Genomic DNA, 6,976 nt, shown 5'->3' with positions numbered 1-6,976 from the left:
CGCGATTCTTTGGCATGATGACGAATATATTTGTTTATTATTAAGGATTGATTAACTACTGTTAGTGTTTATTAGTAGCTGCACTTGGACGTGAATAAAGGGCGGTTGTAGTTGTGCCACACATGCGCAATGTATGGGTCTCAAATAAACAAAGCGAGTATAAACTGAGACGTTTAATACCAAGCTTTGATTAGATGAATTGTTAGATGACTGGAAGATATCGAAGGAGTCACCGTCGGTAATAGATCAAAACTCGTACTCGTACTTTCCTCAGAAAAGCGCATTGAATCGTGGGGAAATCAGTGTTTATCAACACAAATGTCGCACACATGCGCAGCGCGACAACCACCGCCCTTTAATTTATTATAACATCTGTCATTCTTCTGTAAAAAATATCCCGCATAACTAAATAGTTAAAGAGAATGTCCGGTCTGGTGAATAGAATAGAAATGTCTAGAAAGTGGCATACCAAGTTTCATTCTCGCGAGACTAAAAGTCTAAAACCACGACTTTATTGGGTACGTGACTTTTAGCCCTTTGAAAATCGTAATCACTCCTTCCAAAATGTTTGTGCAACATTCTGCGAAATTTCTAACGAATTTCTTGACTTTCGTTTCAAGAAAACAATTAAGAGACATTTTTTAAGAGACGGGACGGGTTATGCGATTTACATTTAGGATCAAAAGTTGCAATTAATAAACCCAGTTAAAGGTATACATGTCGCGCTGAAAATAACTGAGATTTAAAATCTGGGAATCTCCTTAGCTCCACACAAATGGTCGCCGAGTTCTCGGCGAGACTTATTTTCTTCCTTCAAATAATATTTTATTCTCTCCTGGCATCGCATCTACTGTTCCCCTTGTCGATGTAACCATGGTATGCATCGTGGCAAATATCGTGGCTCTCTCGCTGGCAACGAGATCTCGTCGGACGTCAACGTCAACCACATTACATTAAAGCGCGGTGGTCGTCGCGCAACGCGTGTTCGAATTTCATGTAAATAAACAATGTATTTTACACGCGTTGTATACGTCGCTATGAGTCCCATATCGAACAGGACGCGGCACGACGACTACCGCCCTTTAAACTGTGCCAACTTAGTTAAAATACATCTTCATAACATAGCCCAATCAAGCAACGTGGGATTTTCATTTGGAATCTATATATCACAACGCCAATTGAAATACGACATACAAGCGGTGATTGCTTAATGGACAGCGCAGACTATTTGAAATATACGAGCATCGCGTCGTGTAGTAAAACGCATATATGTTTGACTGGGGCCCGCCGCCATTCGTTTTATCAATTTATAGTCTTGAGATTTACTCGGGCTTCACTTTACAAGATTTACGTTTATGTTGTTGTCATAGTAAATTATGATCCCCACGGCAATCTGACAAGTTACAGAGTTGCCTCGAACGAAATCGGTCACTCGGTGTATTCAGTGGTTAGATTTGAAGACGTTATCGAACTCGGCGACTACTCTGCCGGGAAAGAAAACGCACAAATGGTTAGCGTTTGGGAGGGGGAGGGATTGTTTCTTATCCCGGGTTATTATTAACTCTTTATTGTTTTTCCACACTCTTTCGTGTTTCAGTTTTATTGGGCTGTCATACAAATTTGACCAGCCTGAGTTAGATTATCAGTTAGTTATTCTTTGTTTATTTGGTTGGCCGGTAAAGAAAAAGATACGATTCCACCTGACCAGGGGCGCTCACTGTAGTGTGTTTGTTCGACCATATTTCCTCCAATGCGCTGCGAGCGTGTGGTTTTTTTTTTATCTCTAGATCAGAAATCTTCAAAAAGTGTTGAAGACGAATAGGACTACATTTCATGTTCAAATTCATTGTTGCCATGAAAGTTTTACTGCATCGGTCGAAAACAAAAAAGCTATCGGAATTGGGATGTAGCCGCGAGCGCGAGTCCCGAGACAAGCAATGGCGCCTGGAACTCTGCCAATAATTGTGGTTTAAAATTTACGACATACGGATCCGAGGCGAACTTCACATCGCAGTCGCCTTTTATAATTTTCTCCAGAAGAAGCGATGCGTGGAAGTAATCTGCTGCGATGTGGATTTAATTTTTTTTTTTGGAGCGTCGACTTGATTTATATCCGATGCGAAAGTAAAAAAAGGGGACAGTGTTAATATCAAATAAACAATGCAAGCGTAACGTAAACATAAATGGATTTGTTTATAGTGATCATACTATAACTGGGCCAATTATCATCGTCTTGGTAGTGTTCCTGTGTTCCTTCACTTAGGCCAGACTTTTATAATCCCTGGTTTCGCGAACCCGCCTAATGAACAGGAGACGAAAATGAAATAAAAATAAAATTTTATTTCAGGGTAATTTCTCGCGCCCGCCGACTTGTAAGTGCAAAAAATTGCTAAAAATAACTTATTTTTATCTTCATTTTTTTTCCGCCCGCCGCATAACAAACCCAAGTTGCATTTTCGTGTGAGTATCATGATCAAAGTACCGAAGTCTCGCGCAGATGAGAAACAAGGTTATACATGGAATAAAATTTTATTTCATTTCTTCTCTCCGATCAATGATCTCACTTACAATTCTTTGAGAATCACACAAATCTAATGGAAAAAAGAATTAATTTTATTTTTTCCGCCCTCCTCAGAAAAATTGCCTTATAAAAACTTGAGAAACAAGGAATAAAAAAGTCTGGCCTTATGACCGCCACGTAGGGGGAAATGCGGTATATTCAGGTACTAGTATCACGCGGTCACGATCATTGAACTTGTATCAAGGCGCGAACTAATTCGGACAACGAGGCACGTATTTCGCTTAATTCTCCGAAAATACATTTTGCAAGGGAAGGTATGCTTGTATTTGATAAGTACTACACCAGAATGATAAGCAATCTTCAGTTTTTTAAGTGGGATTTTAGTGAAAACCAGCCGGTATTGACAGCAAGTACTAATATCCGGCTGGCTCAACTTACCAGTGAGGCAAACTCATCTACATTTGCGGAATCGCTTGATTTAATTCACAAAAATTAAGAAACATTTATACAAAAGATTTTGAATTGTTGTGTACAATTGTAGGTATTTCGGGTCGTTACATCGTTGTCGTATACAGAGAGTTAATTTGGAATGTGAACACTTCGTCGCACTTTGAGTCACGTGACTAAGCCAAATATGTCGGAGGTGTTCCTAACCAGAAAAGTACACGCTGTACTTTACTGTACGAACACTTGACTGTTTACAATGATGTCTTTCAAAGACCTGTGTGTAGACACCAACCTGATAAAACGATTGACCCAGGTCATTCAGCCCATCTAACTTATCCAGTCAGTCTGGGTCCACAATAGTCTACCAGTCTTGTTCGTACCACCCATCTCAGCTCAGAAACACACCAAGCACCTCACCCAGTCAGTATGGATCCACAATAGTCTGCCAGTCTCTTTCGTACCACCCATCTCAGCCCAGAAACACACTAAGCACCTCATCCTGTCAGTCTGGATCAACAATAGTCTGCCAGTCTCTTTCGTACCACCCATCTCAGCTCAGAAACACACCAAGCACCTCATCCAGTCAGTATGGAGACATAATAGTCTACCAGTTCTTTTCTGCCCATATCAGCCCGGAACCACATACACCAACCACCACATCTAGTCAACACGGACCCACAATTATAGTCTACCAGTCTCTTTCATACCACCCATCTCAGCCCAGAAACACACCAAGCAGCTCATCCAGTCAGTCTGGATCCACAATAGTCTACCAATCTCTGTCATACCACCCATCTCAGCCCAGAAACACACCAAGCACCTCATCCAGTCAGTATGGAGACATAATAGTCTACCAGTTCTTTTCTGCCCATATCAGCCCGGAACCACATACACCAACCACCACATCTAGTCAACACGGACCCACAATTATAGTCTACCAGTCTCTTTCATACCACCCATCTCAGCCCAGAAACACACCAAGCAGCTCATCCAGTCAGTCTGGGTCCACAATAGTCTACCAATCTCTGTCATACCACCCATCTCAGCCCAGAAACATACCAAGCACCTCATCCAGTCAGTTTCAACCTACAATAGTCTACCAATCTCTGTCATACCACCCATCTCAGCTCAGAAACACACCAAGCACCTCATCCAGTCAGTCTCAACCTACAATAGTCTACCAATCTCTTTCATACCACCCATCTCAGCCCGGAAACACACCAAGCACCTCATCCAGTCAGTCTCAACCTACAATAGTCTACCAATCTCTCTCATACCACCCATCTCAGCCCAGAAACACACTAAACACCTCATACAGTCAGTCTGGATCCACAATAGTCTACCAGTCTCTTTCGTACCACCCATCTCAGCCCAGAAACACACCAAGCACCTCATCCAGTCAGTATCAACCTACAATAGCCTACCAATCTCTGTCATACCACCCATCTCAGCCCAGAAACACACTAAACACCTCATCCAGTCAGTCTGGATCCACAATAGTCTACCAATCTCTGTCATACCACCCATCTCAGCTCAGAAACACACCAAGCACCTCATCCAGTCAGTCTCAACATACAATAGTCTACCAATCTCTTTCATACCATCCATCTCAGCCCAGAAACACACCAAGCACCTCATCCAGTCAGTCTGGATCTACAATAGTCTACCAATCTCTGTCATACCACCCATCTCAGCCCAGAAACACACCAAGCACCTCATCCAGTCAGTCTGGATCTACAATAGTCTACCAATCTCTGTCATACCATCCATCTCAGCCTAGAAACACACCAAGCACCTCATCCAATCAGTCTCAACCTACAATAGTCTACCAATATCTGCCATACCACCCATCTCAGCCCAGAAACACACTAAGCACCTCATCCAGTCAGTCTGGATCTACAATAGTCTACCAGTCTCTTTCATACCATCCATCTCAGCCAGAAACTCACCAATCACCTCATCCAGTCAGTCTCAACCTACAATAGTCTACCAATCTCTTTCATACCACACACCTCAGCCCAGAAACACACCAAGCACCTCATCTAGTCAGTCTGGATCCACAATAGTCTACCAATCTCTTTCATACCATCCACCTCAGCCCAGAAACTCACCAATCACCTCATCCAGTCAGTCTCAACCTACAATAGTCTACCAATCTCTTTCATACCACTCACCTCAGCCCAGAAACACACCAAGCACCTCATCCAATCAGTCTGGATCTACAATAGTCTACCAATCTCTGTCATACTACCCATCTCAGCCCAGAAACACACCAAGCACCTCATCCAGTCAGTCTCAACATACAATAGTCTACCAATCTCTGTCATACCACCCATCTCAGCCCAGAAACTCACCAAGCACCTCATCCAGTCAGTCTCAACATACAATAGTCTACCAATCTCTGTCATACCACTCACCTCAGTCCAGAAACACACCAAGCACCTCATCCAGTCAGTCTCAACCTACAATAGTCTATCAGTCTCTTTCATACCACCCATCTCAGCCCAGAAACTCACCAATCACCTCATCCAGTCAGTCTCAACCTACAATAGCCTACCAATCTCTGTCATACCACCCATCTCAGCCCAGAAACACACTAAACACCTCATCCAGTCAGTCTCAACCTACAATAGTCTACCAATCTCTTTTATACCACTCACCTCAGCCCAGAAACACACCAAGCACCTCATCCAGTCAGTCTCAATCTACAATAGTCTATCAGTCTCTTTCATACCATCCATCTCAGCCCAGAAACTCACCAATCACCTCATCCAGTCAGTCTCAACCTACAATAGTCTATCAATCTCTTTTATACCACTCACCTTAGCCCAGAATCACACGAAGCACCTCATCCAGTCAGTCTCAACATACAATAGTCTACCAATCTCTTTCATACCATCCATCTCAGCCCAGAAACACACCAAGCACCTCATCCAGTCAGTCTGGATCTACAATAGTCTACCAATCTCTGTCATACCACCCATCTCAGCCCAGAAACACACCAAGCACCTCATCCAGTCAGTCTGGATCTACAATAGTCTACCAATCTCTGTCATACCACCCATCTCAGCCCAGAAACACACCAAGCACCTCATCCAGTCAGTCTGGATCTACAATAGTCTACCAATCTCTGTCATACCACCCATCTCAGCCCAGAAACACACCAAGCACCTCATCCAGTCAGTCTGGATCTACAATAGTCTACCAATCTCTGTCATACCATCCATCTCAGCCCAGAAACACACCAAGCACCTCATCCAGTCAGTCTGGATCTACAATAGTCTACCAATCTCTGTCATACCACCCATCTCAGCCCAGAAACACACCAAGCATCTCATCCAGTCAGTCTGGATCTACAATAGTCTACCAATCTCTGTCATACCATCCATCTCAGCCCAGAAACACACCAAGCACCTCATCCAATCAGTCTCAACCTACAATAGTCTACCAATCTCTGCCATACCACCCATTTCAGCCCAGAAACACACCAAGCACCTCATCCAGTCAGTCTGGATCTACAATAGTCTACCAGTCTCTTTCATACCACCCATCTCAGCCCAGAAACACACCAAGCACCTCATCCAGTCAGTCTCAACCTACAATAGTCTACCAATCTCTGTCATACCATCCATCTCAGCCTAGAAACACACCAAGCACCTCATCCAATCAGTCTCAACCTACAATAGTCTACCAATCTCTGCCATACCACCCATCGCAGCTCAGAAACACACCAAGCACCTCATCCAGTCAGTCTGGATCTACAATAGTCTACCAGTCTCTTTCATACCACCCATCTCAGCCCAGAAACACACCAAGCACCTCATCCAGTCAGTCGCAACCTACAATAGTCTACCAATCTCTTTCATACCATCCATCTCAGCCCAGAAACACACCAAGCACCTCATCCAGTCAGACTCAACCTACAATAGTCTACCAATCTCTGTCATACTACCCATCTCAGCCCAGAAACTCACCAATCACCTCGTCCAGTCAGTCTCAACATACAAT

This window comes from Saccoglossus kowalevskii, chromosome 20 (assembly GCF_978046115.1).
Source record: "Saccoglossus kowalevskii chromosome 20, keSacKowa6.1, whole genome shotgun sequence".
Classification (NCBI taxonomy): Eukaryota; Metazoa; Hemichordata; class Enteropneusta; family Harrimaniidae; genus Saccoglossus; species Saccoglossus kowalevskii.
This window is presented reverse-complemented; position numbering follows the sequence as displayed.